At 39.0% G+C, this 9855-nt stretch overlaps 1 pseudogene; it reads left to right on the top strand.

Moving 5' to 3' along the window:
* Nucleotides 1-90: 90 nt before the first annotated feature.
* Nucleotides 91-8595, top strand: LOC108944075 (cytochrome P450 89A9-like; annotated as a pseudogene).
* Nucleotides 8596-9855: the final 1260 nt, after the last annotated feature.

Raw genomic sequence — 9855 nt, 5'->3', positions numbered from 1 at the left:
TGTGTGGAATCTAAGTATGTTAACCATCCTTATAAGTCAGTTGAAAGGAATTCAAATCCTTTAGACTTAATTCACACAGATATTTGTGACATGAAGTCAATACAATCTCGCGGTGGAAAGAAGTATTTCATAACTTTTATTGACGATGGTACTCGATATTACTATGTTTACTTACAGAATAGTAAAGATAAAGCAATAGACGCATTCAGGCAATACAAAAATGAAGTTGAAACGCAACTTAACAAGAAAGTAAAAATGATAAGAAGTGATAGGGGTGGTGAATATGAATCTCCTTTTGAAGAAATATGTTTAGAATATGGAATTATTCATCAAACAACAGCCCTCACACGCCCCAATCTAATGGGATTGCGGAAAGAAAGAATCGTACATTAAAGGAGATGATGAATGCGTTGTTGATAAGTTCTGGTTTGCCACAGAACTTGTGGGGGGAAGCCATTCTTACGGCTAATCGAATATTAAATCGATTGCCCCATAGCAAAACACAATCCATTCCATATGAAAAATGGAAAGGAAGGAAGCCCAACTTGAATTACTTTAAAGTGTGGGGGTGTTTGGCAAAAGTGCAAGTTCCTAAACCCAAAAGGGTAAAGATAGGACCGAAAACCGTTGATTGTGTTTTCATAGGATATGCGACAAATAGTAAAGCATATCGATTTCTGGTTCATAAATCAGAAAATCCCGACATTCATAATAATACGGTTATAGAATCAGATAATGCTGAGTTCTTTGAAAATATATATCCGTATAAAAAGGAATGTGAGTCGTTTGGTGAAGGATCTAAACGATCTCGGGAAGAAACAAAAGAAAGTACATATAATCAGGAGGATCCAAGACGCAGTAAACGTCAAAGGACGTCTACTTCATTTGGACCAGATTTTGTGACTTTTTTATTGGAGAATGAGCCTCAAACATTTAAAGAAGCTATGACTTCTTCGGAATCATTGTTTTGGAAAGAGGCAGTCAATAGTGAAATATAATTCATATTGAACAACCATACATGGGAATTGGTTGATCTTCCTCCTGGAAATAAACCTTTGGGTTCTAAATGGATTTTTAAGAGAAAAATCAAAGATGATGGCACGATTGATAAATTCAAGGCAAGGTTCGTAGTCAAAGGGTATAGACAACGAGAAGGTCTAGACTACTCTGATACATACTCTCCAGTTACAAGAATTAAGATCCATAAGACTCCTCAAGGTCTGGCATTGTCACAATCTTATTATATTAAGACAGTACTTGAAAAATTCAAGCACTTGGGCTTTAAAGTTGCAAAGACTCCAATTGACGTGAATCTTGCATTAGCAAAGAACAAAGGCCAAAGCATATCACAATTGGATTATGCTCGTGTGTTGGGATGCTTAATGTATATCATGAATTGTACACGACCAGATATAGCTTGTGCTATAAGTAAACTGAGTCGATATACGAGCAATCCAGGCCAATCTCATTGGATGGCAATGAAACGAGTTTTGGGATATTTAGAACATACCCAGAACTTTGAATTGCACTACAGTAATTTCCCTGCGGTGATTGAGGGATACTGTGATGCAAATTGGATCACCGGTTCAACTGATTCTAAGTCCACGAGTGGATATGTATTCACTATTGGTGGAGGAGCGGTATCTTAGAAGTCGTCCAAACAAACATGTATTGCCCGCTCTACAATGGAGGCTGAATTCATAGCCTTAGATAAAGCCGGTGAAGAAGCTGAATGGCTCCGGAATTTCTTGGAAGACATTCCATTTTGGCCCAAACAGTTGGCACCAATATGCATACATTGTGATAGTCAAGCGGCAATTGGAAGGGCTGGGAGCATTATGTATAACGGTAAATCTCGTCATATACGATGAAGACATAAAACCGTTAGGCAATTACTCTCTAGAGGAATTATCACGATTGACTATGTAAAGTCAAGTGATAATGTGTCGGATCCACTTACAAAAGGCCTAACTAGAGAGGTAGTTGAGAAATCATCAAGGGGAATGGGACTATGGCCGAGAACAAGTCATTGTGGCGGTAACTCTACCTAGAAGACTGGAGATCCCAAGATCTAGGTTCAAGGAGATCAAACAAAGTCATTAATGACGGTTCAACATTGTCAAATAAAATTTTAGTCCGTTCTCGTGATGAGACAATGTTCAGTACCAAGGATAAAGCATTAAGGCTTTTTAATGATTTCTAAATTTGATACGGGGTATATCAAATAGTGTATCTACAGGATGACACGTTTAGGAATCACCTATGTAAGTGTAAAGTGTTAGCCACTTCCAGGAGAACTTTGTAAGGCCAGTTCTCTACGCACTTATGAAACCAGGCGGTGTTCATGGCTGAAACGAACACAACAATGAGAACCAAAGATAGTTAAGGGTTGATTGTGTGGCTTATTGTTGTCTAGGTATACACCAAAGATCGACGGTTCAAAGATATCAAATCTACCGATTGACCGAGTAATATCCGACATAAGTTTACTACGGAAAGTTCAAAGGGAAACCTACTTATCCAGATACAATTAATCCTTGCTTGCAAATCACACAGTTTTTTCATGCATACTTCCGTGATATAGCCATTCCCCAAACATGTGGGGGATTGTTGAGTTTTTTATTTTTTAAGATGAAATAGTCTTAAAATGAGGGTGAATGGGAAATGGAGGGAAAATGAAACTTTTGAGTAAAATTTTAAGTTTCCCTCTCTTGACAATGAGACATTGTCCCATATTGGAAGAGGACGAGATTTTTGGTGGGTATATATATAATTGCTCTTCTTGTAGCTCTTAAAGAGTTAAGAAGAAAGCAAGCCTCGCGCCGTCGCCGTCGTCGCTCGCTCGGCTCGGCTTTGGCTACGGCTACGGCTTCGGATTTGGATTTGGATTTGGATTTGGTCAAATGATCGATTGATTGATTAATTTTTTGCACCAAATTTATTTGTTAATAGTAAATATTAACGTAAGATTATCCGCATTTGAAACGGATATTTTCCAATCCGTGTATTGACCATTTGGTAGCCGCCTAATGCTCTTCCCACCATGAATGTGCTTGCTCCACAAACATGAATGTGCTTGCTCCACAAACATGATTGTGCTTGCTCCACAAACGAGCTAATGCTTGCTCCACCTTGGAGGGTGGACGTTTGATCTTCTTCAACACTGGATGCTATATATATGTGCAGAAGATGTTGAAGAAAGACGCTCAACACACAACACACAATTCGCTGAACAAATTGGCTATACAATGCACTCCTTCCTCTCAGCATTTCCATACGATTTTCTGAGTTTAAACTCCTACGTTCTACATTGTTTTTAACTTCAAACAAAGCATCTGTAAATGTGATTTGCTACCGAACTTTGTGTTCGCTGAAACACTGGGGTTTGAAGTACCGCTACACCAGTGTGTTATTCGTTCTATCTTGGGAGGAAATAATCCATTACCTTGGGTACTAGGTGGGAATTAAATTCCTTAAGGAAACACTGTGAATTCAGTGGGCTCGAATTTATTATTGTTTCATTACGTTAACTTATATTTTGCAGAATTATTATTTACAAATACAGCAATATTGGCGGGGATAACATCATCAAGTCCCACTCCAAGAACCGAGCTTGGGTACTAGGCATACTTATTCAAAAGCTCCTTCTTGCTTATGAATCAGCCGCAGCTGATTCTGCCACGGAAGCGATCATGTTACTTGATCATTTTAAGTATGCCATATTCTGTCTCCTTGTCCTCATTTGCTTCGGGAATAAGCTCGATGATTTTCAAATAGAGCAAATTAAAGACGCACAACATCGAGCACTTAAAAATTTTCACCGTTTCAGAATGCTAGATTACTTTCCTGAATTTTTAGGAAAAACAATATTTAGAAAACATTGGAAAGAGCTCATTGAACTACGAAAAGAGTTGGACGGGGTCTTCATCCCTCTGATCCAAGATCGGGTGAAATACAAATTAGAAGCAGTGGGAGCGCCTAAACCTGGAGTTGATCATCATCACAAAGAATAGGAGGAGCTGGAAGCCGATATTGCTTATGTAGATACGCTGGTGAATTTGGAATTGCCAGAAGAAAAGAGGAAGCTCAATTACCAAGAGATGGCCAGCCTCTGCGGCGAGTTCCTTGTTGCCGCCAGCGATACGACATACACCGCCTTGCAGTGGATTATGGCATGCTTGGTAAAGTACCCTTCCATTCAGGAAAAATTGTATAAAGAAACCTTGCGGAAAATGATTTACTTAGAAGTACTGCCCAAGTTTGAATGCGAAAAATCAAAATGTCAAACATGTGTGGAATCTAAGTATGTTAAACATCCTTATAAGTCAGTTGAAAGGAACTCAAATCCTTTAGACTTAATTGACACAGATATTTGTGACATGAAGTCAATACCATCTCGCGGTGGAAAGAAGTATTTCATAACTTTTATTGACGATGGTACTCGATATTGCAATGTTTACTTACTGAATAGTAAAGATGAAGCAATAGACGCATTCAGGCAATACAAAAATGAAGTTAAAACACAACTTAACAAGAAAGTAAAAATGATAAGAAGTGATAGGGGTGGTGAATATGAATCTACTTTTGAAGAAATATGTTTAGAATATGGAATTATTCATCAAACAACAGCCCCTTACACGCCCCAATCTAATGGGATTGCGGAAAGAAAGAATCGCACATTAAAGGAGATGATGAATGCGTTGTTGATAAGTTCTGGTTTGCCACAGAACTTGTGGGGGGAAGCCATTCTTACGGCTAATCGAATATTAAATCGAGTGCCCCATAGCAAAACACAATCCATTCCATATGAAAAATGGAAAGGAAGGAAGCCCAACTTGAATTACTTTAAAGTGTGGGGGTGTTTGGCAAAAGTGCAAGTTCCTAAACCCAAAAGGGTAAAGATAGGACCGAAAACCGTTGATTGTGTTTTCATAGGATATGCGACAAATAGTAAAGCATATCGATTTCTGGTTCATAAATCAGAAAATCCCGACATTCATAATAATACGGTTATAGAATCAGATAATGCTGAGTTCTTTGAAAATATATATCCGTATAAAAAGGAATGTGAGTCGTTTGGTGAAGGATCTAAACGACCTCGGGAAGAAACAAAGGCCAAAGCATATCACAATTGGATTATGCTCGTGTATTGGGATGCTTAATGTATATCATGAATTGTACACGACCAGATATAGCTTGTGCTATAAGTAAACTGAGTCGATATACGAGCAATCCAGGCCAATCTCATTGGATGGCAATGAAACGAGTTTTGGGATATTTAGAACATACCCAGAACTTTGAATTGCACTACAGTAATTTCCCTGCGGTGATTGAGGGATACTGTGATGCAAATTGGATCACCGGTTCAACTGATTCTAAGTCCACGAGTGGATATGTATTCACTATTGGTGGAGGAGCGGTATCTTGGAAGTCGTCCAAACAAACATGTATTGCCCGCTCTACAATGGAGGCTGAATTCATAGCCTTAGATAAAGCCGGTGAAGAAGTTGAATGGCTCCGGAATTTCTTGGAAGACATTCCATTTTGGCCCAAACCGTTGGCACCAATATGCATACATTGTGATAGTCAAGCGGCAATTGGAAGGGCTGGGAGCGTTATGTATAACGGTAAATCTCGTCATATACGACGAAGACATAAAACCGTTAGGCAATTACTCTCTAGAGGAATTATCACGATTGACTATGTAAAGTCAAGTGATAATGTGTCGGATCCACTTACAAAAGGCCTAACTAGAGAGGTAGTTGAGAAATCATCAAGGGGAATGGGGCTATGGCCGAGAACAAGTCATTGTGGCGGTAACTCTACCTAGAAGACTGGAGATCCCAAGATCTAGGTTCAAGGAGATCAAACAAAGTCATTAATGACGGTTCAACATTGTCAAATAAAATTTTAGTCCGTTCTCGTGATGAGACAATGTTCAGTACCAAGGATAAAGCATTAAGGCTTTTTAATGATTTCTAAATTTGATACGGGGTATATCAAATAGTGTATCTACAGGATGACACGTTTAGGAATCACCTATGTAAGTGTAAAGTGTTAGCCGCTTCAAGGAGAACTTTGTAAGGCCAGTTCTCTATGCACTTATGAAACCAGGCGGTGTTCATGGCTGAAACGAACACAACAATGAGAACCAAAGACGGTTAAGGGTTGATTGTGTGACTTATGGTTGTCTAGGTGCACACCAAAGATCGACGGTTCAAAGATATCAAATCTACCGATTGACCGAGTATATCCGACATAAGTTTACTACGGAAAGTTCAAAGGGAAACCTACATATCCAGATGCGATTAATCCTTCCTTGCAAATCACACAGTTTTTTCATGCATACTTCCGTGATATAGCCATTCCCCATTGATGTTGGGGATTGTTGTGTTTTTTATTTTTTAAGATGAAATAGTCTTAAAATGAGGGTGAATGGGAAATGGAGGGAAAATGAAATTTTTGAGTAAAATTTTAAGTTTCCCTCTCTTGACAATGAGACATTGTCCCATATTGGAAGAGGAAGAGATTTTTGGTAGGTATATATATAATTGCTCTTCTTGTAGCTCTTAAAGAGTTAAGAAGAAAGCAAGCCTCGCGCCGTCGTCGTCGTCGCTCGCTCGGCTCGGCTCGGCTTCGGCTTCGGCTACGGCTTCGGCTACGGCTTCGGCTTCGGCTTCGGCTTCGGCTTCGGCTTCGGCTTCGGCTTCGGATTCGGATTCGGATTCGGATTCGGATTTGGATTTGGTCAAATGATCGATTGATTGATTAATTTTTTGGACCAAATTAATTTGTTAAGAGTAAATATTAACGTAAGATTATCCGCATTTGAAACGGATATTTTCCAATCCGTATATTGACCATTTGGCAGCCGCCTAATGCTCTTCCCACCATGAATGTGCTTGCTCCACAAACATGAATGTGCTTGCTCCACAAACATGATTGTGCTTGCTCCACAAACGAGCTAATGCTTGCTCCACGTTGCACTCCTTCCTCTCAGCATTTCCATACGATTTTCTGAGTTTAAACTCCTTCGTTCTACATTGTTTTTAACTTCAAACAAAGCAACTGTAAGTGTGATTTGCTACCGAACTTTGTGTTCGCTGAAACACTGGGGTTTGAAGTACCGCTACACCAGTGTGTTATTCGTTCTATCCTGGGAGGAAATAATCCATTATCTTGGGTATTAGGAGAGGATTAAAAATCCTTAAGGAAACACTGTGAATTCAGTGGGCTCGAATTTATTATTGTTTCATTACGTTAACTTATATTTTGCAGAATTATTATTTACAAATACAGCAATATTGACGGGTCTCGCATCATCAAGTCCCACTCCAAGAACCGAGCTTGGGTACTAGGCATACTCATTCAAAAGCTCCTTCTTGCTCATGAATCAGCCGCAGCTGATTCTGCCACGGAAGCGATCATGTTACTTGATCATTTTAAGTATGCCATCTTCTGTCTCCTTGTCCTCATTTGCTTCGGGAATAAGCTCGATGAGTTTCAAATAGAGCAAATTAAAGACGCACAACATCGAGCACTTAAAAATTTTCACCGTTTCAGAATACTAGATTACTTTCCTGAATTTTTAGGAAAAACAATATTTAGAAAACGCTGGAAAGAGCTCATTGAACTACGAAAAGAGTTGGACGGGGTCTTCATCCCTCTGATCCAAGATCGGGTGAAATACAAATTAGAAGCAGTGGGAGCGCCTAAACCTGGAGTTGATCATCATCACAAAGAAGAGGAGGAGCTGGAAGCCGATATTGCTTATGTTGATACGCTGGTGAATTTGGAATTGACAGAAGAAAAGAGGAAGCTCAATTACCAAGAGATGGATTATGGCATGCTTGGTAAAGTATCCTTCCATTCAGGAAAAATTGTATAAAGAAATATGCCAAGTTGTGGAATCAACACCATTATTACAATCAATTAAGAACAATAAGGTGATAGAGGAGGCAGTGAAGGAGGAGGATTTACAGAAAATGCCATACTTGAAAGCAGTGATTTTGGAAGGTCTTAGGCGACATCCACCAACTCACTTTGTTCTGCCACATAGGGTAACAGAGGATATGGAGTTGAACGGCTATGTTATACCCAAGAACGCTACCATCAATTTTATGGTGGGGGAAATGGGCTTGGACCCAAATGTGTGGGATGATCCAATGGAATTCAAGCCAGAGAGATTCTTGGTGGATGGAGATGGAACTCTTCAAGAGTTTGATATAACAGGAAGTCGAGAGATCAAGATGATGCCATTTGGTGCAGGGAGGAGAATATGCCCAGGCTATGGCTCTGCTATGCTCCATTTACAGTACTTTGTGGCTAATTTGATTTGGCAATTTGAATGGAAGCCTGTGGAGGGAGATGAAGTTGATCTAACAGAAGGGTCAGATTTCACCGTTACAATGAAGAATCCATTGCGAGCTCGCATCAGTCCCAGGTGTTGTACGGGGAGCTTATAGAAACCACAAGTACCATTCAGTTTAATTTCATAATTCGGTAACCAAATGAAAGGGTGTTTTGGCTAATGATGTTTCTATACAGCACCATTTTGTTTCATACTATTATGAAGATGTCTTTTTGGTGTTTCAACATCTGTATGTCTTTGGATTGAACGACGAATTAAATAACTGCCCGTAACTTATGGTTATAATAACCAAATTCTAGTATTAGCTATGTACAAAATAACTAGAGATGTATGTACAATTTCAAAGTATGGGGAGTGTAAAAAAAGAATTAAAACAAGGGATGTGGTTTTATGTAAATATACTTCAACACCACCAAACAACACAAGTTCTTTATTTTTCACTCTTCTGCCTTCTTCTCCGTAAAAACCGAGGACAAAGCACAAGAGGTAGAGTCTTGAAAGCAGCGGAGATAGGTTATAACAAAATGCAAGTTGAGATTTGATTCTGGAATGATGTGATGTACATATCAACAAAGTCAAATCTTTTTAGATATGAATATCCCATAAACCAGCATTTTCCAACCTAAACACGCACGTAACTTGAAATTCTTTCATACTTATGCTAATGACAATCTTCATACACTAGACCCGTGCTTATTGCATATTGCCTTGAGGACCCAATTCATTGGATGTCCTATGGCCAGGAAATTTCTCTCTTAGGCATTTTATCAAACAACTATTCATGCACTGTGGGAATCTTCACAAAGTTATAGCAGAAAACAAATTGCGCTCGAGATTTCAAGAGCTTAATCAAGCAAAGAGGATCAATCAAAACTGGTATTGTAACAACAAAACAATGCAAATGAATCGTCAAACGAGTTCACGCATTTTCAAACTAAAAATAAAAATAGTAAATAAAACTTAAGTTTTGTCAAAAATAGGAATTATCGAACATGAGTGTACTCATTAAAGCCACAAAACAGAAATTACCGAGTTCATTACTCATTACAAATGACAAGAGTAGGTTGCTCTAGTGGTAAGCATCCTCCAGGGCAAAGGTAAGGTCTGCGTACACATTACACTCAGTGAACCGAGAGTCTATCGAAAACAGCCTCTCTACTCGAGGGTAAAGGTAAGGTTACGCACTACACTCCTCATACCCCACTAGTGGGATTATACTGGATTGTTAATATATTACTAAATACAATGCTAGTCGGCTGCTGGGAAACAAAGGAAGAAGAAGAGAGGTTGCATTTGGCTAGGGGTGTTATTGTTGTTTTGGTGAAAATTGGGGGGAAGACTTAACCCAACAAAAACGGGAGGAAGAAAATAGAAATAAAAAAGAAATGACAGGAGGCTTTTTTCTGAGAGCGTAATTTTTTTATTTTATCTTTTTTCCTATAAACGAAATAAGATCGTCGCAAAAGAGCTTTTTCTTGGCGACT

Source organism: Nicotiana tomentosiformis, chromosome 6 (assembly GCF_000390325.3).
Source record: "Nicotiana tomentosiformis chromosome 6, ASM39032v3, whole genome shotgun sequence".
Lineage (NCBI taxonomy): Eukaryota > Viridiplantae > Streptophyta > Magnoliopsida > Solanales > Solanaceae > Nicotiana > Nicotiana tomentosiformis.
The sequence above is the reverse complement of the archived record's forward strand: the minus strand, read 5'-3'. Positions and strand labels throughout refer to the sequence as shown.